This window comes from Nannospalax galili, unplaced genomic scaffold (genome assembly GCF_000622305.1).
Source record: "Nannospalax galili isolate Female #2095 unplaced genomic scaffold, S.galili_v1.0 scaffold300, whole genome shotgun sequence".
NCBI lineage: Eukaryota > Metazoa > Chordata > Mammalia > Rodentia > Spalacidae > Nannospalax > Nannospalax galili.
Genome location: NW_008347322.1, coordinates 675,529 through 685,536, shown reverse-complemented (window position 1 = coordinate 685,536; position 10,008 = coordinate 675,529).

The following is a 10,008-nucleotide window of genomic DNA, read 5'->3' as shown; positions in this document are numbered from 1 at the left end:
AAGGGATAAACAGGGCAGGGCTTATAAAGCTTAAAACCACAATTATGTCATAACAGGGGTAAAGCCAATAATCATAGTTACTTCAGATCAACATAGTTACAGCAGACCAGGAGCAGGTCAGTAAACAGAGATATACAATTAATAAAATATTTTGGTTTTGAAAAAAACAGTTTCTCAGAATGCAGAAACAGTCAGCTCCATAGAGATGCAGGTAGAGCTGAGAGGGGGGACATGCTATCTGGACCTCCTACCTGGCAACTCATAAGTTTCTCAGTATTATAGAAACATTGTACTCCCGGAGAACTGCCCGCAGGAGCCATCTGCCTGGCTGGCCACAGTGGGAATGGCTGGGCAAAAACAAGGATAGAGCAAAAGCCAGCGGACAAGATGTGGAGTGAGTTTTGCCATTTTAATGCTTATGTACCAAACCTTTTACCCACTGAGCCACCTCCCCAACCTCTAATTGCACATTTCTGAGGTGCAGGTGGTATTTCAGTTCATGTATACAGTGTGTCTGGCCAGATCAGGGTAACTGGCATATCTAACACCGTACTTTGACTAGCTCTTTGTATTGGGAACAATCAGATTCTCTCTACGAGCTAATTTGAAATGTACAACTAACTTGTCAGCCACAGTTGCTAAGCTGTGATATAGAACAGCAGAAATTATTGCTCCTGTCCACCTGCACCCTGTACCCGAGAACCCTTCTCTCTGTCCATCAACATGATATTTTGCCCCACATAGTGAAATGGTTACTATAGCCAAACAAATCACTCATCATACTGCACAGCCACCCCCTCTTCTTTGTGGAATAAGCACTTACAATTTGCTGTAAGTCAATTTCTGGCATCTCTTATAGCCCAGGCTGACCTCAGACTGTCAATGACCTTGAAATTTTGATCTTCCCACCTTCCTGAGGGCTGGGAGGACAGGGCTGTTATTTATTTATTTATTTATTTTTGGTCTTGAGGGTCTCCCTGTAGCCCCAGCTGTCCTGGAACTCACTACATAGACCAGGCTGGCCTTGAGCTCACAGAGATCCGCCTGCCTCTGCCTCCCGAGTGCTGGGATCAAAGGCGTGTGCCACCACGCCCGGCCAGATTACTCTCTCACTAAACCTGTGGCTTGCCAATGCCTCCTCCAGTCAGTCAGCTGGCTGTTCTGGTCTCCTTTGCTCAGCTGAACTCTTCGAGGCTGACACGGTCTCCCTGGCTTTTGTTCCCTGAGCCTTTGGTGTGATGTCCAAAATACTGATGCCAAGGTCAATGGAGCTTTTTTCCTATTCCCCACGTTTTCTTTTGTTTTGATTTTAGCCTTAGGTCTTACGTCTCTGTTCAAGTTGAGTTTTGCACATGGTGTAAGGGGAGGGACAAAGTTCATGTGCACTGTGGAATTCTAGATTTCCCAACATCATTTGTGGATGACTGAACTAGTCACTTTATTTTTATTTTATGTGCATGAGTATATTGCCTGCGTGTGTGTAAGTGCACCCATGTCCTGCAATGGCCCCAGAGGTCAGAGAAGGTATCAGCTTCCCCTGGAACTGCAGTTATGGACAATTGTTGGCCACCATGTGGCTGCTGGGAATTGAACCTGGCTCCTCTGCAAGAGCAGCCACTGCTCTTAACCACTGAGCCATCTCTCCAGTCCCTGTTAGTCACTTTTCTGTTGCTGTGATAAAACACCTTGACCAAGGCAACTTATAGAAGGAAGCATTGATTTGGCTTATGGTTCCAAAGGGGCAAGAGTCCATCATGGTGGGGCCGTGCAGCAGCACGTGGCTGGCACAGTGGCAAGGGCAGGAAGATGAGAGCTCACGTTTTCAATGGCAAACACAAGCAGAGAGGGCAAACTGGAAGTGGGTTAGGCTATGGCAAGGCCGTACCTCTTAAAGGCTCAGCGAGCCTCTCCCAAACAGGCCACCAACTAACCAGGTGTTTGAACGAGCCTGGGAGGAACATTTCTAGTTCAAACCACCACAGTGGCCATGTTAGGGTTTATTTCTGAACTTGCTGTTCTGTTCTAGTGGTCTGTGTGTCTTTGTTTTGAACATTATTAACTCTATGATATAATTTGAAATCAGTTCAAGTGTCACATCCCAAAGAGATTGATCCCTGTGGTGCTAGGTCAGTTCAACATATGCAAATCAGTGAATGTTATCTACCACATGAACAGCATGAAAGATAAAACCAGTTAGGTACCTCAGCACATGCAAGAAAAGCATTTGTCAAAATCCAACTTTGTTCATAAAAAGTCACAACAATTTAGAAATGAGTAAATTCTCTGGGCTTAACAAATGCTATTTATGAAAAGCTGCCAACTGGGGCTGGGGAGGTGGCTCAGCAGTTCAGAGTAATTGCTGCTCTGACAGAGGACTCAGGTTAGATTCCCAGCACCCACATGGTGACTCACAACTGCCTGTAATTTGAGTTCCAGGAGTTCTAACAACCCTCTTCTGGCCTCCACGGGCACTGCACAGATGTGGTGCACTTATATCCATGCAAGCAAAATATTCATTCATTTAAAAATAAATATGTATTTTTATTTTTACTTTTTGAGACAGGGTCTCCCTAAAGCCCTAGCTGGCCTGGAACTCACTATGTAGACCAGACTGGCCTTGACCTCACAGAGATACCTGTGCCTCTGCCTCCTGAGTGCTGGGATTAAAGGCATGTGGCACCAGGCCCAGCATAAATACATATTTTTAAAATATATAATGTTCTAAAATCAGGGTGAGCTAGAACAGCATACCCTACGTCTGATGACCTCCACATGCTCATGCTTGGACCTGTTCCCCTGCACACCCACATGCACATACACTACCCCCCCGCCATACACACACAAATGAGAACATCTGGGTGAGCACTAATCTATTCTGACTTGTGTCTTTATAAGAAGAAAATTTTGGATAGACATTTACAATGGGAAGACCACATAAGGACAGAGAGAAGACTCCACAGCCAAAGAGGGCGGCCCGGGAGGAGCCTGGCCCGCTGAGTCCCTGTTCTCAGACTCTCAGAACTGAGAATGAACTTCCATGTTTGAGACGCCTGGTTCGCCACAGGGGCCTCACCAAAATAATACAATCAAAAAGAGTATTTGGCAAAATCCAAAACTTTTCATTGTAACATCTAACAAGCTAGGATAGAACAGAGTTGAGACAAGTCGTTCACTGAACCTGGAGCTAGGCTGGCAGGCAGCAAGCCCCATCATTCCTCCTGTCTCTGTCCATAGAACGTGGGTTGGGTTACAGGTGCATGTGGCCACACTTGGTTTGGTTTTGGGCTCCCCCACCCACCTCACTATTTCTTTGTTGAGACAGGGTCTTCCTAGAACCCCAGAAGGCTTGGAACTCACTATGTAGACCAGGCTGGCCTGGATCTCACAGAGATACACCTGCCTCTGCCTCCACACTCAGCACAACACTGGTTAATTTTAATTTGTTGAACATCCTCACATTCCCGAGTAAATCCCACTGGGTCATCTGTGGAGTCCTTTAAATATGTTGGTATATTTGCTTTGTCTTTAGTTGAGGCAATCTCTCAATCTCTGTCTCTGTCCTCTCTCTCTCTTCTCTCTCTCTCTCTCTCTCTCTCTCTCTCTCTCTCTCTCTCTCTCTCTCGTACTGTAGACCCAGGGCCTTATGTATATTAGGCAAGCACTCTACCACTGAGCTATATCTGTGTCCTACTTGAGTATTTCTGCATCCTTATTTATATATAAAGGATATTGGTCCTTTTTTTTTTTGCTGTTGTTTTAGAGACAGGGTCTGATGTGGCCCAGGCTGAACTCAAGTCGCATACATAGCTGGGGATGACCTTGAACTCCTGATCCTCTGGCCACTCCATTCTTAGTGCTGGGATTACAGGCTAGCCCCACAGTGCCTGGCTTTTTGCTGTTTTTCCCTTCTAACACATCCTGCTTTGGTTTCTGGGTAACATTGGCCTCATCAAATGGCCAGGAAATGTGTCTATTTATGAGAGAGGTTGGGAAGGACTGATGTAAATGCTTCTTATTCAAATAACTGATAGAATTCCCCAGTGAAAGCATCTGGTCCTGCTTCTTGTTGTTGTTGGAAGCCCTGCAGTCTTCCATTCTTTTTGTTACTGATTCGACTTCTTATTAAGAGTTGTCTTTTTTTTTTTTTAATTCTTGGAGGCAGAAGGTTAACTCGTTGATTTCCAGTATTTCATTTTGCTTATTTCTGTCATTTTAGCGGGGTGCGGTGCTGCACTCCTCTAATCCCAGGACGTGGGAGACTAAAGGCAAGAGCTCAGTTCAAACCAGGCTGGACTCCTATCAAACAAACAAAACAAAATGATCATTTTGAAACAGAATCTCACTCTGTTGCCCAGGCTGGACTGAAACTTACTCTATACATCAGGCTAGCCTCAAACTTCCAAGCCTCGTGAGTACTAGGATTACAGGCATGAGCCACCACTCCTATCTTGGAGTTTGACTTTAACTCTTACAAGACAAATTTAAGAGCCTGCCATGGTGGCGCAGCCCTTAATTCCAGCACTCTGGAGGCAGAGGCTGGTGAATCTCTGTGAGTTCAAGGCCAGCCTAGTCTACAAAGTGTGACCCAGTCTCCAAAACACATACTAGCTAAACGGAAGAGCCCATCCTCTTTGTTCTGGGCCATTTTTTTTTTCTTTCTTTTTCTTATGAGGGTGAGGGGTGTTTGGTTTGGTTTAGTTTAAGTTCCAGCACAAACTGACCTGGATCTTACTCCATACCTCCGCTGGCCTCAAAGGCTTGGCCATCCCGCTACCTCTCCCTTCCGTGTTCCAAGATCACAGGTGTGAGCCGTCATGTTGGGTTTTCCTTTTATTATTGGTTCTCTAGGGGTTAGGGAGATGGCTCAGTGGTTAAGACCACTGACTGCTCTTCCAAAGGACCCGGATTTGGTTCCCAGCACCACATGGCGGCTGACAGCTGTTCGTAACTCCAGTTTCAGGAGATCTGACACCCTCTTCTGGCCTCTGCAGGCACCTGCCATGCACATGATGCACTTACATACATGCACCCAAAACACTCATATACATAAAGTAAAAATAAATAAATAAGGACTGGAGAGATACCTCAGCAGTTAAGAGCACTGACTGATCTTGCAGAGGACCTGGGTTCGATTCCCAGCAGCCACATGGGGATCCAGTTCCAGGGGATCCTATGCCTCTTCTGTCCACCATGGGCACTGCATGACATGGGTGCACTTACATGCAGGCTATATACTCATGCACATAAAATAAAAATAATAAGCCAGGCATGGTGGCGCACGCCTTTAATCCCAGCACTTGGGAGGCAGAGGCAGGTGGATCTCTGTGAGTTCAAGGCCAGCCTGGTCTACACAGTGACTTCCAGGACAGCTGGAGCTACAGGGAGACCCTGTCTCAAAAAGACCAAAAATAAATAAAAATAAAAATAATAAAATATTTTAAAAAGTTTATTTACTTATTATTTTATTTATTTTTTATAAAACAGCCTTTAAAGTTTTGATATTTTATTTATTATTTTTATTTTATGTGTATGAGTGTATTGCCTGCATGTATGTGAGTGCACCTGTGTCATGCAGTGCCCTCGGAGGTCAGAAGGCGGCATTGGATCCCCTGGAACTGGCGTTAATAAGGGTTGTTAGCCATCATTTGGGTGCTGGGAACCCAGGCCCTCTGCAAGAGCAGTCAGTGCTCTTAACTGCTGAGTCATTTCTCCAGTCCCACAAATAAACTTTTTTGGTTTTTTTTGGTCTTTTTGAGACAGGGTTTCCCTGTAGCCCCAGCTGGGCTGGAACTCAGGCTGTAGACCAGGCTGGCCTCGAGCTCACAGAGATCCACCTGCCTCTGCTCCCCAAGTACTGGTATTAAGGGCATGTGCCACGATGCCTAGCTTGATCTTTTTTTGGGGGGCAGGGTCTCCCTGTAGCCCCAGCTGGCCTATAACTCACAATGTAGATAGACTAGGCTGGCCTTGAATTCACAGAGATCCGCCTGTCTCTGCCTCCCAAGGACTGGGGTTAAAGGCGTGCACCACCACACCTGGCATTAATAAACTTTTTTTAAATTAAAAAATTATTATTTTTAGTTTATGAGTGTTTTGCCTGCATGTAAGTACACCTGTGCGTGCAATGCCCACAGAGGCCAGAATAGGGTGTCTGATCCCCTGAAATTGGGGTTACAGATGGTTGTTAGCCAGCATGTGGGTGCTGGGAACTGAACCCAGGTCCTCTGCAAGAGCAGCCAGTGCTTTTAACTACTGAGCCACCTCTCCAGCCCTTTGCTGTGTTTTTTGAGATAGGGTGTTACCATTTTACTATGACTGACCTAGAACATGCTATGTAGACCAGGCTAGCCTCAAACTCCCAGAGCTCTGCCTGTCTTTGCCTCTTGGACGTTGGAATTAAAGGCATGCATTGCCTCACACAACTTCGTTTTATTCTTTAAATTATTATTTGTTAATTAATTGATCAATTAATTTAGTGTGTGTGCATGCACACAGAAACACCATGGTATTCAAGTGGAGGTCAGAGAAAAACTGGAAATTGACCTCTGGTCATCTAACTTGGTGGAAGGCAGTTGTGAGCTGAGCCAGCTCCTTGACCTGCTTTCCTTTAAAAATTGATGATTGATTGATTGATTGATCATAGGAGGGGGTTCATGCCAGAGCAAGAAAATGGTAGTCAAAGGACAACTGCAGGACTGAGTTCCTCCTGCCACTTTGTGAGTCTTAGGAATTGAACTCAGGTCATCAGTTCCATCTCCTGCTGAGCCATGTCACAAGCCCTTTAAAAACACACACACACACACACACACACACACTTATTTTTATTTTATGTGTATGAGTGTTTGCCTGCATGGATGTGTACCACCTGCATGCCTAGTGCCCTTGGAGACCAGAGGAAGGTGTCAGATGCCATGGCACTGGAGTTATAGATGGTTGTTAACTGACATGTGAGTGCTGAGAACTGAACCTGGGTCCTCTGCAGAGCAGCGGGGTCTACTGCTTCCAGTGCACCCTGCAGGACCCTGGAGGGCTGTTTTGCTTTCATGCCTCAAGGTTCTTTGCTGTAGTTTGTTTGCTATTTAACTTTCTTGTGATTCCTTCTTCCATACCTACGTTGTTTAAGAGGGTGCTGTCAAATCTCCAAACGTGTGAGTTTTCCAGCTTTCTTCGTCATTGGTTTTCTGCTTCGTTCTGCTCCAATCAGAGGACGTACTCTGTACCATTTTAAGATTTTAAAATTACTAAGATGTGGGGCTGGAGAGATGATTCAGTGGTTAAGAGCACTGGCTGCTCTAGCAGAAGACCTAGATTTGGATCCCAGCACTCAAGTGGCAGCTAACAAACATCTGTAACTCCAGCTCCAGGAGATTCAGGCCAGGTTCTTCTGGCCTCCACCAACACTGCATGACATGCATGCACTTAACATATATGCAGTCAAAACATACACATTAAGTGAATGAATGAATAAATAAATGAGTAAAATTAAGGAGACTGGGTGCAGTGGCACATGCCTTTAATCCCAGCACTCAGAAGGCAGAGGTAGGTGGATCTGTCAGTTCAAGGTCAGCCTGGTCTACACAGTGAAACCCCATCTCAAAACAACCAAAACAAACAAATGAAAATGCATAGAGGTTATGTCATCTGAGGACCAGGAAGGAAAAACAGCGAAGAAAAATTGAACAGAGCCTGAGACCCAACAACTCACACAGCAGAGGCACGGGGGGAAGAGGATTGGGTGAAAAGAGGACTTTTGGATGAGTAATGGCTAAGAAATAGAGCTCGTGAGGTGTGAAACTCTACTGAACTTTCTGCATTGCACGTGTGTGTGTGTGTGTGTGTGTGTGTGTGTGTGTGCAGTATGCACACATATATACATGGGGCTCAGAGAACAACTTGCAAAAGTCAGTTTTCTCAGGTCTCTCCTTCCACCGTGTGGGCTCTGCAGATTGAACTTGGGCATGGTCAGTAGACCTGCTTTCCCCAGCTGAGCCACCTCACAGGCACCGAAGTTCCTGTCAGGACAGTGCAATCCTTCTTTTCCTATTTCTGAGCTGAATTTTCCAGTTTTTATGTTTTCTTTCTTTTTTAGGCCTGACTAGTCTCAAACCTGTGGCAGTCCTCTGGTTTCGGCCTCCTGCTTCCTGGGATGTACCACCATGCCTGGTCTCAGCACTTGGATGTTCCAACTCTGCTTCTCTGAGTTTCATTCTGGGTGATTTCCTTAGATCTATCTTTCAGGGAATTAATTCTCTTCTCTCTTCAGCTTGGTCTAATTTATCATTTAACCCCTTCCTTCCTTGTTAATTACTTTTTTTTTTTTTTGGTCTTTTTGGGACAGGGTCTCCCTGTAGCCCCAGCTGTCCTGGAACTCACTATGTGGACCAGGCTGGCCTTGAACTCACAGAGATCCGCCTGCCTCTGCCTCTTGAGTGCTGGGATTAAAGGTGTGTGCCATCACGCCTGGCTTGTTATTTATTTTTATGTGTTTGTATGTGTGCCTGCATGAGTTTATGTGCAAAAGCCCAGAAGAGGGCATGGGTCTCCTGAAGCTGGAGTTACAGGCAGTTGTGGGCTGCCGTGTGGGTGCTGGGAAATCAAACCCGAATCTTCATTTTATTTTATTTTAGTCTTTTTGAGACATGGCCTCCCTGTAGCCCCAGCTGGCCTGAAACTTGCTATGTAGACCAGGCTGGCCTTGAACTCACAGAGATCCATCTGCCTCTGCCTCCCAAGTGTGGGGACTAAAGGTGTGTCTGGCCTTGAACTCACAGAGATCCACCTGTCGCTGCCTCCCAAGTGTTGGGACTAAAGGCGTGTGCCAGCATGCCCAGCTTAACACATTTACTTTATGGCACTGGGGCTCCTTCTCTGTGGCAGGGGCTATGAGGAGGGGACAGGGGCAGGACTGTGGTGTCACAGGACATGGTGCAGGGTGGCAGAGTCAAGATAACCTAGCGTTGCTGTCTCTTAAGGTGGAGAGCCCCAGGAATGGCAAAGGCACAGCACTAGAAAACCCAAGGAACAGGAGCACTCTCCAGGCCAGCACTGTCCTTGTGTTATTATTATTATTATCATTATCATCATTACTTATTTTTTGAGACAGGGTTTCCCTGTACTTGGAACTGTACAGACCAGGCTGGCCTCAAAACTCACAAACATCGGCCTGTCTCTGCCTGCTAAGTACTGGGATCAAAGGTATGCACTACCATGCCTGGCTTATGATTTTTAATTACATATTTTAATTTTGTGTGATGTGTGTGTGCATGTTTGTGTGTGAATGTGGGGGTACATGTCTATGGGACATGTGGAGGTCAGAGGACAACCTTGTTCCCCACTTCATAGGCCAGGGTTAGTTGATCTGCAAACATCTGGAGATCTGTCTCTGCCTCTGCGCACCACAGGAGATCTGGGGTCACTGATGCACATGCTCCTGTGTCCGGCTGTATGTGGACTCTGGGCATCCAAACTCAGTTCCTCAGACTTGGACAGGACCTGCAGGCTGTTACCTGATATCGTCCCGTTCTGTGCTTGCGTGTGTGTATGTGTGCTGCTGGGATTGAACCCAGGGCCTTGTGCATGCTAAGCTGCTCTACCAGAGCCCCATCGTTGCCAGCACTCTCTCCTTTTACTTTTTATTTTGGAGACAAAGTCTTACTAAATTGTACAGGTCTTAAATGTGGTTTTTTTGGTTTTTTTTTTGTCTTTTTGAGATAGGGTCTCCCTGTAGCCTCAGCTGGCCTGGAACTCACTATGTAGACCAGGCTGGCTTTGAACTCGCAGAGTTCCTACTCTGGGACTAAAGGCATGAGCCACTATGCCCAGCTATTTTGGTCTTTTTAAAAATTTTTAAATTTTATGTGTATGAGTGTATCACCTGTATGTATGTGAGTGCACCATATCATGCCAATGCTGCGGAGGTCAGAAGAGGGCTTCCGATTCCCCTGGAACTGGAGTTAAGGATGGTTCATAGCTGCCATGTGGATGCTGGGAATTGAACCATGGTCTTCT